The sequence below is a fragment of the Nilaparvata lugens genome, chromosome 11, assembly GCF_014356525.2.
Source record: "Nilaparvata lugens isolate BPH chromosome 11, ASM1435652v1, whole genome shotgun sequence".
Classification (NCBI taxonomy): Eukaryota; Metazoa; Arthropoda; class Insecta; order Hemiptera; family Delphacidae; genus Nilaparvata; species Nilaparvata lugens.
The window spans coordinates 9,167,532-9,183,469 of NC_052514.1; the positions used below are offsets into that span (position 1 = coordinate 9,167,532).

Here is a 15,938-nt window from a genome sequence, read left to right on the forward strand (position 1 = left end):
GAAGTATGAAAAATTAATTTATAAGAATAAAGATTGAATGCAATTTGAAAAAACCATAATATAATATTGTGATGTAACAACATAAATCGGCGGTGTTTCAACAAATAATAGTAGATTCCTTGAAACCGATATAAAATAATATCCTTCCCCTTCAACACCCGACAGGGATAAGAAAATAAGGAAAATAAGGAGATTATTAGGTTGGCCACTAACAACAGACAAGTGTGTCGAACATTGTGTGTTCACACATGTTCGACAGACAAGTTGCCTCATCGGCGAAAGGCTTCGAACAACTTTTTTGATGTCTAAGTATCTTCAAGTTCAATCTTGTCTATTTTTCTTCGCTGCTCTATTATTTGATGTTTTTTGTATCATTATAATTCGTGATTTTCCAGTGCTAGTGCTGTTGAATTCATTGCTATTGTGCTTTTTTATTTTTGGATAGAGGCTGCTGTAAAACAACTGTTTTCGTTCGAACCTTCCCAGGTGATTGTATTTTTCGATTGAAGACATGTTTGATACACCTGTCATGTAGTTAGTGGTCTACCCAAAGACCTTAAAGAGATATAGACCTACACAATGCCTATGCCTTCCCAATGATAGCTCCTCCTTTAAATTGAAGGCCGCCATTGGGGTATTTAGCACGAGATATTATATCTATATGTTAATAATATTATTGATTACAAAGGCATTGGTATGTAATAATCTTATAGCTTGCCTCCTCAATGGCCGATTTCAATTCCAAGTACGACTCTAGCGCTGCATGTGAGTCTATGCATCTTTAAGGTCTTTGGGCCTTAATAACTTATCCTGGAAGTTACAGTATTATATCTACAACAGTCACCAACTTATTGAAGGGTTCCTATACATATGACTCGCTCTGTATAAAAATTTATAGAAAAAAAAGTGGATCATGGAAGTGGACCTTAGTCCACTTGTTATTCCATGATCCACTTTTTCTTTTATAAATTTTTATACAGAGCGAGTCATATGTATAGGAACCCTTCAATAAGTTGGTGACTGTTGTAGATATAATACTGTAAAGTTATTGGTCGAATACTCCACTTTTTGACTTACAGTTGGTGACTTTTGGCTGTAGCTCGAATATTTTAAATGTGAACACCCATTGTGTGGTACATTATTTTGAAGGCCTTTTCGGAACAAGAAAGTTAGCATTAATAAAAATGTTCTATTCTTAAGAACATTTTCATTGATGCCATCTTTCTTGTTATGGAAAGGCCTTCAAAATAATGTACCACATAATGGGTGTTCACATTTAAAATATTTGAGTTATAACCCCTCGTTTCTTTAAAAACTAAAAATTCAATCTTGCATTTTGATCAAGATTAACATTTTCAAAGAATGGATATATTCTTGAATTGGAAGAATGTTTTCTCAACACTTCCATGGAAAATGCTTACATCTCAAAGGTCGTCCAGAAACAACAAAGTTGACCTAAATAATGTAAATTACCAATTCTTCGACCAATATCTAGAGTAAGAAAATCACCCCATAAACTCAAGCTTTTCTCTGTATTCTCGAGAAACTAGACCACCACCTAGTGATTATAATTATTAATACTTTTCTTCTTTGAAACTCTTGAAAACAGTATAGAATATAAATAGCCTGACTCATCCATATTCCTCTTTGGGATTTTTTCATTGAGTAGCATCATCAGCTGACTTTATCTCGTCTCTCCTGTGTTATCACCCTTTGTCCATTATAACTTTTTAACAAGCGAAACTTTTTGATTAAAAAGCATGTTTCGTTGTGTTCGAACAGAGTTAGTGGTTTTTACTTGGGGTTTCCCCTCCATATCTGCTGCTTCTGATGAAATTCCTCTAAGATTCTGGTTGCTGACTGTACTTACCCTGATTATCATACCTCTCATACTCTCTCTCCCTTCTTATCTTCCTATATTCCTCTCCTCTTTCTCAATATTTATTCGACCCTCTCCACTACTCTCTCTCTACTTATATTTCTCTCTCTTCTTCGTCAATCTTCTCGACCCTCTCCACTTATATTTCTCTCTCTTCACCGTCAATATTTTTCCCTGTTATCTTCTCCTCTCCACTGATCATTCTATGCCACTATTCTCCCCCTCCTCCACTATCCCTTTCTGCGTCTACTTCATCTATTACTTGTTTTCCGAAATCCCATTTCCATTTAGATTCATGTTATTCTATTTTTGTTATCTGACTCCTTTTCTTCCAGTAATTTCACTTCTTATTCACTTCTTTTCATATTCCCTCTAGTGTCATCTTCTTCTCCTTCTTCCTATCATTTTTTATTTCTTCTCATTCTCCTTCCCGCTCACTTTCACCATATTCTTCTTCATCTTCTTCTCCCTCTTGCTCATCCTCTTCCTCTTCCTCACCCTCTTCTTCTTCCTCTTCTTCTTCCTCATCTTCTTTAGCTCCTCCTCCACCACCTCCCCCTACTCCTCTTCCTCCTCCTTCCTCTTCGTAATCTTCTTCTTCTTCTTCTTCTTCTTCTTCTTCTTCTTCTTCTTCTTCTTCTTCTTCCTCTACTTTTTTTCCTACTTCTCCTTCTTTTTCTCCACCTCCTTCCCCTCCTCCTCCTCCTCCTCCTTCTTCTCCTCCTCCTCCTCCTCCTCATCCTTCTTCTTTTTCTTTTCCTTCTTCTTCTTGTTTTTTCTTTTGTATTCTCTTTCTCTTTTGCTCACATTTCCTTTTCCTATTCGAAATTTCATTTTTTCGTCCTATTTTACCTTCTTTCTTTCTTTTCTTCCCAACTTTTCGCTCTCTCCTCATTGTATTTCAAATTCAGTCTTTTTTTGCCCATTATCTTTATCACATTTTTTTGTTACACTTTCTAATACTCCCCTCCACCTTCCCTTCTGTCTTTCTCATTCATAAGTCTTCTTCCTTTCCAAAATATTCCTGTTCCTGAAAACTTCCACAACCAACCACTTTCCCTCTATCTCAAATTCTTCCTGTTCAATTTCATCCCCTCTTCATCATCCTCCTCCCACCCCTACTTCTCTACAGATTTTCTCCCTTTTCCCTAATTTCCTTCTCCCTTACCAACAACGCTAATGACGTGAACACGGCGTGGGGGGGGGGTAACTGTAAAGACGGAGTGTATAAATCTGTGTAACAAATGATTACCAGTGATGACTTATGGGATAATTTGGGGGGAGTATGAGTGAGTTTTGAAATATGTCTGCCATTATTGTGTAAGTGAGGGGAGCTGGTAGGTTTACGGGCTAAAAATGTGAGGGATCAGATTTCAAAGTGGTTTGCATCTTAGTAGAGATTATGAAACTGGGAGTAAGTGCTCTCACAATCCATGGTTTAGCATCTAGAAGACTCTTGAACAAAGAAAATGATGTTATACTGTACTCCACCTAGAATACATTGGAACCTCTTGCTGCTTTCAGCACAACTGATATGTTGGTCATATTATTATGAACTAGCCGTTAGGCTCGCTTCGCTCGCCATATCCGTCTAGCCAGGGGGCTCCGCCCCCTGGACCCCCGATTGGTTCGTCCAAGAATGAGATCAGCAGGCTCGCTTCGCTCGCCTGCATTTTTCATTTGAGCGTTTTTATCATATGTTAGGACGATCCAGTCGGGGATCCAGACTAAACGTATGGCTAAACGGATATGGCGAGCTAAGCGAGCCGGACGGCTAGTAATATAATATTCCCAGGGATAGCTCTGATTGAAGTAGCAGTGCCCAATCAATTTTTCCGCGATAAACGCATTCCAATCTTCAACTTGGTGCCAACCTAACAAAGTCAACTCAACTTAATGCCAACCTGAAAAAATTATCAATTTAGTTACCAGTTAACAACTGGTTCGAAGAGGTACTCTCTCTAGATTATAGTTCTATATAAACATATGGTATGGACATTTTTCAATTAAAATTAAGAGAATAAGAAGAATATTCATGCTAAAAGACGAACTCTAAACCCTTAAAAACCACCCTTAGAGTTAAAATATTGCCGAAAGATTTCTTAGTGCGCCTCTAAAGGGCCAACTGAACATACCTACCAAATTTGAACGTTTTTGGTCCGGTAGATTTTTAGTTCTGCGAGAGAGTGAGTGAGTGCCATTTCGCTTTATATATATATATATATATATATATTATATATATATATATATATATATATATATATATATATATAGCTTCGGACGGAGTTAGGACGAAGTTAGTACGTGTTTATATTTTGCAGCTAGCTATTATGTCAGCTTATGAATTTCGGGGATGAGATATTTGGATTTTCCACAGACCGAGTGCGTCTCTCTCACTTTTTTACTATCCACAGACGACGAAAGTCTCAGCTGTTTTTCCAAGGATGAATTAACCTTTTAATGTCGTTCAGCGAGTTTTCCCAGGGATGAGACCTAGTGCAATCGAAATTTGAAACCGTGAACCTACTATGTTCCAAATTTCGTGAAAATCGTTGGAGGCGTTTTCGAAATTCGTTGGACATAAATAAATTTAAAAAAACCAAATATAGAAAAATATAAATTACCAAATGTGAAAAAATAAATATAAATAACCAAATATAAAAATATATACAAAAATTGCTAGCTTAATGTAATAGGATTGTTCAGAAATTCTTGAATTTCTCCTCCTCCGACTTCAACTAGCTTTATTTGATGCTGCACGTAACTTAATTGATTCTTAAAAATTTTGCAATAAATTCCTAGCACAGAGTGATTATTGGGGAATTTGAAAGTACTATTTTCACTGACTGACTATCTCCATACGAGGATGGATAGATTTTAAGGGTCGGTTTCCGAGCTCGGGATCTATAAGTTCTGGACTTACAGGGTAAGCTCTCGGGTCTAAATCGACTTTCTAAGTCAGGGGTTTATCTTCTCAACTCGGGGGTCTATTAAGTTTACGACTTATTTGAGTCCAGGACTTGAAGCAAAAATCATGAGGAAAATTCTTAATATTTTGTTTTTGTATTGTTGGCACTATAGCCTATCCTACAGCAGAACAGCTGATTGAAGCGGGCTAATTGAAATGAACATGCTCTCCAAACTACAGTATTTTGAAACAATTATTCCGTCAAAATACGTTTCGATCACTTTGTAGGGCCATTGAAAGCAAAACCCTACCTTTTGAAACATTAATGGATAGAAATTTTATTCCACGCTATGCTATTATTGATCATTGATCCTAACCAGTTATTTTGGAATAAAAATTCCAGTACGCTATTGAGTAGGAAATCGTATTTGTTTTGAAAAAAAGTGTGGGATAATAAATTATCATTAATATGCTGAATATGACATTGATCAATAACATTCACATTGGAATATAGAATTCTAAGTCAATAACAGTATTATTTTTCTTGAAATTTTTCAGGTTAGGTATGTCACAGTCGTATAATGAGTTTAGTTTTTTTTGCATAATTCTGATAGACCTTTATTTTAAAATAGACTCACAAACTATGAATTATGAATTTAAATATAATATTCCAAAAAAAATTACGTATTCCAAGACATTTATTTGGCTATTCACCTACTCAAAAACAATAACTGAGATGTTTTTGCTCATTTCAAGTCCAGAACTCAATTTCAAAACCTACCACAGTCGAGGGTTTAAAATCACGATGTTTCAAGTTCTGGACTCAACGATTTTTGATGAATCCTTGACTCGGAAAGTGGCGAGAATCTAATTCAAGTTCTGGACTTATAAGCCCTTCACTCAGAAAGCGAAATTATAAACTCTAGGGTTTAACGTGATCTCTAAACTCCAGGGTCTATTTGAGTCCTCGACTGCGTTAACGCTCTGACTCGGAAAGCCAATTTACTGTCTCCAGAGTTTAAAGTCAGTTGAAGTTTAGAACTTAACTGAATCCCGAGCTCGGAAACCGGCCCTAAATTTATCTTCGAAGGCCTAGGGGATATTATTAAAATTTAATTTTTAGATATGATACATGACAATAATTGAAAATAGGGAGTAACGCAGTAACGTGGAGCATAGCATTAAAATTCGTATGTAGCTGTCCACCAATTCCTCATCCAAATATGAATCACTACTTGAATACTACATAAAATGGAGAAAAATTATAATTATCCATTATTCATCCACAGGTCATTGAGTACGCGAACACAGCACAGGAGCATAGTACGTGAACTTTCTGTGTTGTTGTGGTAAATATCCATATTAAATGAAAACCAACTTGATATTAAAAATTCGACTGAGTCATTGTCAATATTGTAGAACCGTTCCATAATTGAATAAAAACACACATATGTTGTCAACTGTGTAGAATTTGACAACATATGTGTGTTTTTATTCAATTTCGACTTGATATTGTCAAAGCTCACTATTTATCAAAACGACTTAATATACTAGTTTCGGCTATTAAACCACTATTAATATTTATTGAAGTTGAACCTTAAATCATGAGAAGCAGAATATATATAGTGTGAGTGAAGCTCTACGATTAGTCGACTATTGGCTGTCGAGCTATGGAGACTGAGATCCAGTCTCGGCCAATGGCAGTAGAGCTCTTGTCTTGGCCAATAGCAGTTGAGCTCAGCCTTGCTGTTATTGGTCGATAACCAATCGTAGGACCTCACCCACACACTATACTGCTGCTCAATTCTTGAGGTTTTAGTCTACTGGAGATTGATAATGTTATACCAACCGAAACTAGTAACTCAAATTGGTCCAATAAACAAGTTGTTTCTTTTTGACATTCAAATAGTTTTCATTTGATTGTACATAATGAAAAGAATAAAAAAGAATAAGAGTTTTGGAGGTTTTTCTCTGTTCGTAATATCTTGAGTACTTCTCAACATAGTGTACCAAATGGATGTTTTAAATAATTATTATCAAACGAAAATCCTAATTAAATGCTGTAAATCACTAGAATTAGAATAAATGTGTCAGTAATTTTCAGATGAAAATCTGTAGAATGTTTTTAATAAAGTTACTTACTAATGAGTCACTGATAGCCGTCCACATTTAGAACATCATACATCAGTTGTCCTGAAACAGAAAATTTGAAAATGTATTTACAAGTAGAAAAAATTGAGCAGTCTTAAACTTCACTATAGTTATATCCGATAAAATACAATCCAACCCTTGAGTCAATAAATCCTACTATAGTGAGGTCCACGTTATAATGGCAGTGGATAAAGATAAAAAAATAGCGATGCTCATTCTCTGAATTAATTAATTATATTTCTACACTGTCAAAAACATAATTGGCATCGTTGTGGACCTGAAAAAGGATAGTACCACCGGCTTTGTCGAATGATAGACAAGGATAGCAAAACCAAAGTTGATCAAATACTGTCATTATAACGTGGACCTCACTATAAACTCAATATCATAGTTACTAGAGAAGGAACTCATTATTAACAACTAGCAGGTAACCCGTGCTCCACAAGGGTCTGATTAAAAACTTGGTAAACTGAAAACTTGACGTACTAGGATTTGAAGAATTGAAGATAGCCCTATAACCATTCTCGGTGAATTAAGAATCTATTATGCACAATTTCAAGTTAATCAGTCCAGTAGTTCAGATGTGATGATGCGTCATTTGTGAATTTCCTATACCGTAGTGTATAAACCAGTACCTTCCTTTTTTATGTTGTAGATGATTGACTGCAATCATTGATATCGAACATATAAGAAACTGTACATGCAGAGAATCGTTTTCCAAAAAATATCTTGGGAGAGAATAAGATAATAATAGTGTGGAAAAAAAGCTATGCTTATGATGAAGCCGTCGACGTGTAGTATCAGAAAAGGTTAAGGCTATGCAAAGGCTGAAAATAAACTTTCTACTCGTCATATTTTTCGATTTTATTTTATCAAGCTATCAAAATGAAAAAGTTTTCTCAGGGAAACATTTTTTTCCGATCATTAATTTTTGAGATATGAGCGCCTGAAGTTTGAATTTTTCGGACAAAACATTCTAAATTCGGTAGAATATAAATCCATGAGATTTAGAGGATGGATTCTTCATGATATTGTTGATCTTTTAAAACAAAAATTTCCTGAGAATATCAATTTTTGAAAAAGTTATTCAATTTACCAAAAATAACTCAAATAAAAGTTATTTTAGTAAATTGAACAACTCTCTCATAAATTGATATTTTCAAAAAAGTTTTGTTTTACTAGATCAACAATACAATGAAGAATCTATCTCTTACCGAATTTGAAATGTTTTGTCCCTAAAATTTAAACTTTAGGCGCTCATATATCAAAAAGTAATGATCAGAAAAAAAATGTTTCCCCGAGAAAACTTTTCATTTTGATAGCTTGATGATAATTATACAAATCGAAACACTATGAAAAATATCACCATCAGAAAGTTTATTTTTAGCCTTTGCACAGCCTTAAAGAAATGAAAGATGGAAATAGGAAATTGAAAGATTGGAAATTGTAACCAATTTTCACCAAATTAATAGGTGTTACAACCAGGAAATCAATCACGGTGAACTTTCATGTAGTGTTCATTTGAAAAAAAAACAAACTTTGCATCATAAAAAACGACATGCTCCGGGACAAACAGGTTTTAATCACCCTCGAGCGGTGACACCCTCACAATTTAATATTGTTGTCGTGAATGATTAATTCACCGTTTATCTGTCAATTAGCAGAGACACCACATACAACCTGCCGTAGAGACAGACATGCACACACGTGCTCTCAGCTGAAATGTGGCTTGAAATCTCGGCTCCCTCTCAGTGAACATCTCTGAGGATGGTGGAAGAGAGTGATATATAATTATATATATATATATATATATATATATATATAGAGAGAGAGAGAGAGAGAGAGAGTGAGTGAGAGTGTTAGAGAGTGCTGAGCGGAGGAAGAGTCTTTGAAGCCTAGTCAGCCTGTCTTACCTTTGTCAAATTTCTCCTTATCCTACTGTAGTGTCATCATTTCCCTTTCCTCTTTCTCCTTTGGCTCTTTTTATCTGATTTCTCACTTTCCTCAAACTATTTTGCTAGTCTCCCTTTATCACTGACACATTTCATTTCTTTCCACCCTCTACAATTTTTATCAATTCCAACTCGAACCGGTCAACTCAATTTATTCAATCCTTTATACACATAGACACTGGATACAATATAAATGAATAATTGGAACTTGGTTTGATTATAATTATTTATAAATTAATAATAAATGAAAAACAATAACAACAATCATAACAAAAACAAATCAAGAACTGTGGTGCAAAAAGGGAAAGGGGGAGGATTGGAGGATTTCCCAACTATGATTATCCATGTACTGTACTAGGAAAACCTTGAATCGTTGGTTTTAATAATTGAAAACAAAGAAAATCATAGATTATTCAGGTTGTACTGAACACTATACAAATCTACCTTTTCAATATTCATCTCATAATTTTTTACTCAATTTAGATTCTTTCTTTTCCTCACTCTTCTTTCTTACTTCGTTTCTTACAACTTCACCATTTCGTCCTCTTACTTCCAACATCATTTTCACTTCCTTCTTCCAGCTTATTTCTCCTCTTCCTCACTCTACCTTGTACATTCTCCTCCATCCTTCCTCACTTCCCATCTCATACTTCCCTTCCATCATATTCACTTCCTACTTCCAACTTATTTCTCCTCTTTCTCACTCTACCATTTCACTTCCCATCTCATAATTCCTTCCATCATATTTACTTCCTACTTTCCTCTTATTTCTACTCTTCCTCACTCTACCTTCTTACTCTATCTTGTACGTTTCTCCTCTTCTCTTCTCACTTTCACCACATTTTTACCCTCCATAATTTTCACTTCCTACTTCACACTCATTTTTCTTCTCCCTCACTCCATTTTTACTTCCCACTTTCAACTTATTTCTCCTCCTCACTCTACCTTCTTACTCTATCTTGTACGTTTCTCCTCTTCTCTTCTCACTTTCACCACATTTTTACCCTCCATAATTTTCACTTCCTACTTCCAACTTATTTCTCCTCTCCTCACTCTACCTTCTTACTCTACCTTGTACATTCTCCTCCATCCTCCTCACTTCCCATCTCATAATTCCTTCCATCATATTCACTTCCTACTTCCAACTTATTTCTCCTCTCCTCACTCTACCTTCTTACTCTACCTTGTACATTCTCCTCCATCCTTCCTCACTTCCCATCTCATACTTCCCTTCCATCATATTCACTTCCTACTTCACACTCATTTTTCTTCTCCCTCACTCCATTTTTACTTCCCACTTTCAACTTATTTCTCCTCTTCCTCACTCTACCTTCTTACTCTACCTTGTACATTCTCCTCCATCCTCCTCACTTCCCATCTCATACTTCCCTTCCATCATATTTACTCCCTACTTCCCACTCATTTTTCTGCTCCCTCACTCTACTTTCTTGCCCTACCTTGTACGTTTTTCCTCCATTCTCCTCACCTTACTTTCAATTCCTACACTTCATTTTTCCTCCTCCACCCACTATCTTTTTAATCCACCTTGTAAGTAATTCTCATTTTTCCCACTTACACCAAATTTTTCCCCACCATCATTCTCACTTCCTACTTCCATTATTTCTCCTCTTTCTCACTCTACCATTTCACTTCCCATCTCATAATTCCTTCCATCATATTTACTTCCTACTTTCCTCTTATTTCTACTCTTCCTCACTCTACCTTCTTACTCTATCTTGTACGTTTCTCCTCTTCTCTTCTCACTTTCACCACATTTTTACCCTCCATAATTTTCACTTCCTACTTCACACTCATTTTTCTTCTCCCTCACTCCATTTTTACTTCCCACTTTCAACTTATTTCTCCTCTTCCTCACTCTACCTTGTACGTTCTCCTCCATCCTCCTCACTTCCCACATCATTTTCCCCTCCGAAATTTTTACTTCCTACTTCCCACTTATTTCACCTCTTCCTCACTCTACCTTCTTACTATACCTTGAACATTTCTTCTCCATTATCCTCATCTTCCCTCTCAATTTCCTCCACTTCATTTTCCCTCCTCCACCCACTATCTTTTTAATTTACCTTATAAGTTATTCTCCATTTTTCCCACTTACACCATATTCTTCCACACCATCATTTTCACTCCCTACTTATTTTTCTTCTCACTCACTCCATCTTAACTTCCCACTTCCAACTTATTTCTCCTCTTCCTCACTCTACCTTCTTACTCTACCTTGTACATTCTCCTCCATCCTCCTCACTTCCCATCTCATACTTCCCTTCCATCATATTTACTCCCTACTTCCCACTCATTTTTCTGCTCCCTCACTCTACTTTCTTGCCCTACCTTGTACGTTTTTCCTCCATTCTCCTCACCTTACTTTCAATTTCCTACACTTCATTTTTCCTCCTCCACCCACTATCTTTTTAATCCACCTTGTAAGTAATTCTCATTTTTCCCACTTACACCAAATTTTTCCCCACCATCATTCTCACTTCCTACTTCCCATTAATTTTTCTTCTTCCTCACTCTACCATCTTACTCTAACTTGTACGTTTCTCCTCCCTTCTCTCTCAATTTCCTCCACTTCATTTTTCCTTCTCCACCAACTATCTTTTAACCTTGTAAGTTATTTCCCATTTTTCCCACTTACACCACATTTTCCCCTCTATCATTTTTACTTTCTGCCAGCACACACACCACACACACACACACACATACACACACACACACGCTGGCGCACCTTAACCACTTTTGCGGCTCAACTCTCACTTGGGCGGGCGGTGGGCGGTGGGTCATGATGATCATCAGGCATTGAGCCATCAACCACAAGAGTTCAGAGCCTTAGAGCCTCAGAGCCCAGGTCTACATCCTACATCACATCACATGCTGGAGCTGACGAGTGCTGCTGAGAAATTAATCATCTTGAGCACACGGCTGCTGCTGCTGTTGCTGTATTATCATTAGCGGGATGGTTGTGGTGTGGGGGTGTTCATGGGGGGACATGGTTTGAGGGGGTGGGGGTGGATACAGTTGTGGATGGGGTAGAGAGGGGCCGTCACTCAACAAAGTTTGGTGGTACGTACAGTCACTACAGCCACCCCAAAAAACCCCTTCCATCATCATCATTATCATCATGCACTTACCATGTATACATCACTTTCTTCTTCTTCTTCTTCTTCTTCTTCTTCTTCTTCTTCTTCTTCTTCTTCTTCTTCTTCTTCTTCTTCTTCTAGTTTTTTTCTTTTTCTACTTCTTCTCAGTCTTCTCCTTCTTGTTCTAGTTTTTTTCTTCTTCTTCTTCTTCTTCTTCTTCTTCTTCTTCTTGAAATTCTATTCCTTTTAAGTTGCAGTTCACAAAATAATGAAAAATACATTAACCACATGATAAGTCACAAAAATAAACAATAGCTATACAATATTCCACAGACATCACTTTATCTTTTTCTTCTTGTTCCTCTTGCTCTATTTTCGCCTCTTAGCCTTCGTCTCTTTAGGTGGGCCGTCCACTGGAACCGATTTCGTCCGAACTAGCATAGGCCGAAAGCTACCGAACAATCCCCCAACAAAGAAACCTATAGATGCTTGTCCATTGCAACTGGTTCATACGTCCGTGCACGGCCGTCTCCGGCCGATCAAGTTTTCGATCCGAATTGAATGGGATTTTCTGGCTCTAACCGGCCGAACTAACTAGTCGAGCTGAGACAACATCATTCTAACCTCAAAATTGTTTCACAGTCTTGTCTGTTTTGTTTTTTGAACTTGTTCTGTTTCATAAAGTTTTAACTATGGACAATGAAAAGTTGATAAGTTTGCTTCAAGGGCATGTTCCATTGTGGGATATGCGAGAAAAAGATATCGTCGTGATGCTCAAAGGAATCTGTAGACAAATATTACTGAACAAATAGGATCTGAAGGTGAAATTATTGTAATGAATAACTAATTCAGTGGATATTTGTCTATTTAATTTAAAATATCTCAACTTAATCATTGTGTATGGAAAATATTGGTGGCTATGATAGTAGTTAATTCAATATTTATTCAATATTCCATAGTTCAGCCATCTACTGAACTATAGTGAGGTCCACGTTATAATGGCAGTATTTGTTCAACTTTGGTTTTGCTTTCCTTGTCTATCATTCGACAAAGCCGTCCACAACGATGCCAATTATGTTTTTGACGGTGAAGAAATATAATTTATTAATGCAGAGAATCGGCATCGTCATTCTCCCATCTTTATCCACTGCCATTATAACGTGGACCACACTATAGACTGACGTAAACGGTTCCAATGGACGACCAAATTCGGCCGAATTAACGGCCGGCAGATTCGTCCGATCCAACGGCCGAACGGATCGGTTGAATACGGTTCCAGTGGACGGTTACCCTTATTCTCCTCTCTCTCACCCACTAATGAAACATTCCAGTCTCTTTCTCTTGTTCATTCCTTTCTGTTTATTCATTCTTGTTTACTATTCTCTCTTCCTCCTACTGGAATTATATTTCTTGTTCTTTCTTATCTCTCATCTTTGATTAAGAAATACTATATCAATATAATACAAAAAATACTTTGTTTTCGACTAGGTCTCAAGAACAGTGTTAAAATCTATTTAATATTTGATTTAATCTTCCAGTCATACACTAAAAACTTCCATTGATAAACACTAAAACTCGCAGTCAATAATCGGTTATCAAACGTCCAATTGTCATTGGTCAGGCGAATATATGGGGTGTCAACGACAATGGAGTGTGGGGAAGTAGATCTTACAATGAAATAAATGAAATTCTTGGGGGTGAGGATGTGGTCCGTTTCATTAAATCACAAAGATTGCGCTGGGCTGGTCATGTTGAGAGAATGGCAAAATATCGAGTGCCAAGAGAAATTTAAAAGACCTGGATGGTGGGCAGAAGACGACAGGGGAGACCACGCAACCGGTGGAGTGATGGAGTGGATGATGATCTCCGAAAGATGGGGATAAGAGCATGGAGACGAAAGGCATGTGACCGTGATGTGTGGAGGGCTCTTGTGCGAGAGGCTAAAGCTCACATCGAGCTGTAAAGCCAGAAGAAGAAGAATTGTTTTAAGTAGCTATTCATGTATGTTCATTTAAATTGTGGTTGTTGGAAGTTTTGATATTCTGCTGTACTGTGAAAATTATGATAAATTCTCGTTTGTCAACAATATATAAATTATGATATTTTGAGAGGTTTTGAAAAGTGAATATTTGAGTTACAAAGTGAAGGAATGTTCGTTCTTCATATATTTAATTCGAATTGAAAATAATTGGGGATTCCAAACAGGAAAATATGTTGTAATGATTAATTGAAAAATTTGTAATTTTGATAATGAATATTTGTCGATAGGCTCATAAAACTCGCCTCGAAACTGAAATTGTAAAAGATGATTGCTACTCAGTTGATCTCATATTATTGCAGCTGAAAACCTAGTGTGATCTGGCCTTTTGGAATCGATGATCAGTGTAAACACAGATCTTAGAACCGAATTAGTACACTAATCGCTTCGCATTCGACACACGTAATGCAGTCTTTATCGAGATTAATGGATTCGATTCGCTGCCACGGTCACCCATACAGCTTCCGGTAGCAGTGCGCGTCTCTGATCTAATGAATGGTCATCATCATCGTCATCATCATCATCATCATCATCAACAACAGTATTTTCAGGATCATTATCACAACCATCATCTATAGTGATTTTCACCTTAAACTTTCAACTTTGACTGGGTAGTAAGCATTTATGATACTTATTAAAAATGCCGACAGTTTAAAGTGTATATCACTATATCACGTGATGAACAGCGTGAGATATTGTGATGAACACCACTGGCGGAGTTGATGATAGTCAATCGTCGACTGTTATTTTTACTCAAATCAATATCCCATTGTCTGCCAATTAACACCTCTGTGGACTACCGAGCTGGCGATTGAATATTCTCGTTTGCAGCTTGCCTGATCGTTTGACGATTTCATTCACATTCGGAATACCGTTTACGCATGTTGGATAACCTGGTACTAATGTGAAAGGTTGTCAATATTATTGGTAATTAGTAGATGGGGAAAATTCCCACTCAATTGAATATAAATTAATTACATGAATCGTAAATTTATATCGAGGATTCTTATTTATTCATGAAAAGGTAGTCATTATCATTTTATTGTTATAAGAAACTTCATTGTAATTGGGGTATCGTTTTGCCATAATTAAGCTAACATTCGTTGTAATGGAGATAACATTTTTTGCAAGCTAAACAGTGAAGTGATGAGGATTTCTTCTAACAGGCTATTTTCACTTTCCTTGTCCTATTACCATAGGTAAGGAAAGTATTGCTTTCCAAAAAAATTTAGGTACCCTAATTAATTTATGTTTTCTATACGTTTCAAGGGCCCCTGAGTCCAAAAACATGATTTTTGGGTGTTGGTCTGTGTGTGGGTATGTGTATGTCTGTGAACACGATAACTCCATTCCTAATTAACCGATTGACATGAAATTTTAAACTTAAGGTTCTTATACCATTAGGATCTGACAATAAGAAATTCGATCCAAAATGGTGGATAATGGCTCTAACGATTTTCTTAAATTTCATACCCTAGATAGCTATTTCTAAGCTCTATCAACTGACATGAGTCTCATATCTGGGAAAATTGCAGGAGCTCCGTGATATTCTTGAGAAAAACGTCACAATTTCTTAAAAATGACGACCGATTTTTTTTTCAAATTCTCACTCTGTATAGTTATTTATCAGCTCTATGTATCACTATCATTCTAATATGATTGATACATTAATTGATCTTCATTGACAGCTGCAATATACAAAGGCTTAAGCCGTTTTATTGCACATAAAATTGCCTATTATTATTAACTGGCATGAGTCTCCTTCCTGGGAAAATAACAGGGGGTCCACCCCATCCTTGAGAAATGGACTTTGTTACCTCCTTCTCGTGCATGAGGTTGGTAGGTAGAGCAGTTTATTCAAATGAACACAGCACGTGGTCGATATTCTATTTGTGGATCAGCTGTTTTGACG

The 15,938-nt window shown here is 36.6% G+C and overlaps 1 protein-coding gene across 1 annotated transcript in view; it reads right to left on the bottom strand.

The window, feature by feature from the left end:
* LOC111047255 (connectin) overlaps positions 1-6,983 on the bottom strand; it is a 200,387-nt gene extending 193,404 nt beyond the window's left edge. The window contains exon 1 of the mRNA XM_039437575.1: positions 6,930-6,983. The gene's annotated coding sequence lies outside the window, so the exon portion shown is untranslated. The remainder of the gene's footprint in view (positions 1-6,929) is intronic.
* Between the last annotated feature and the right edge of the window lie 8,955 nt (positions 6,984-15,938).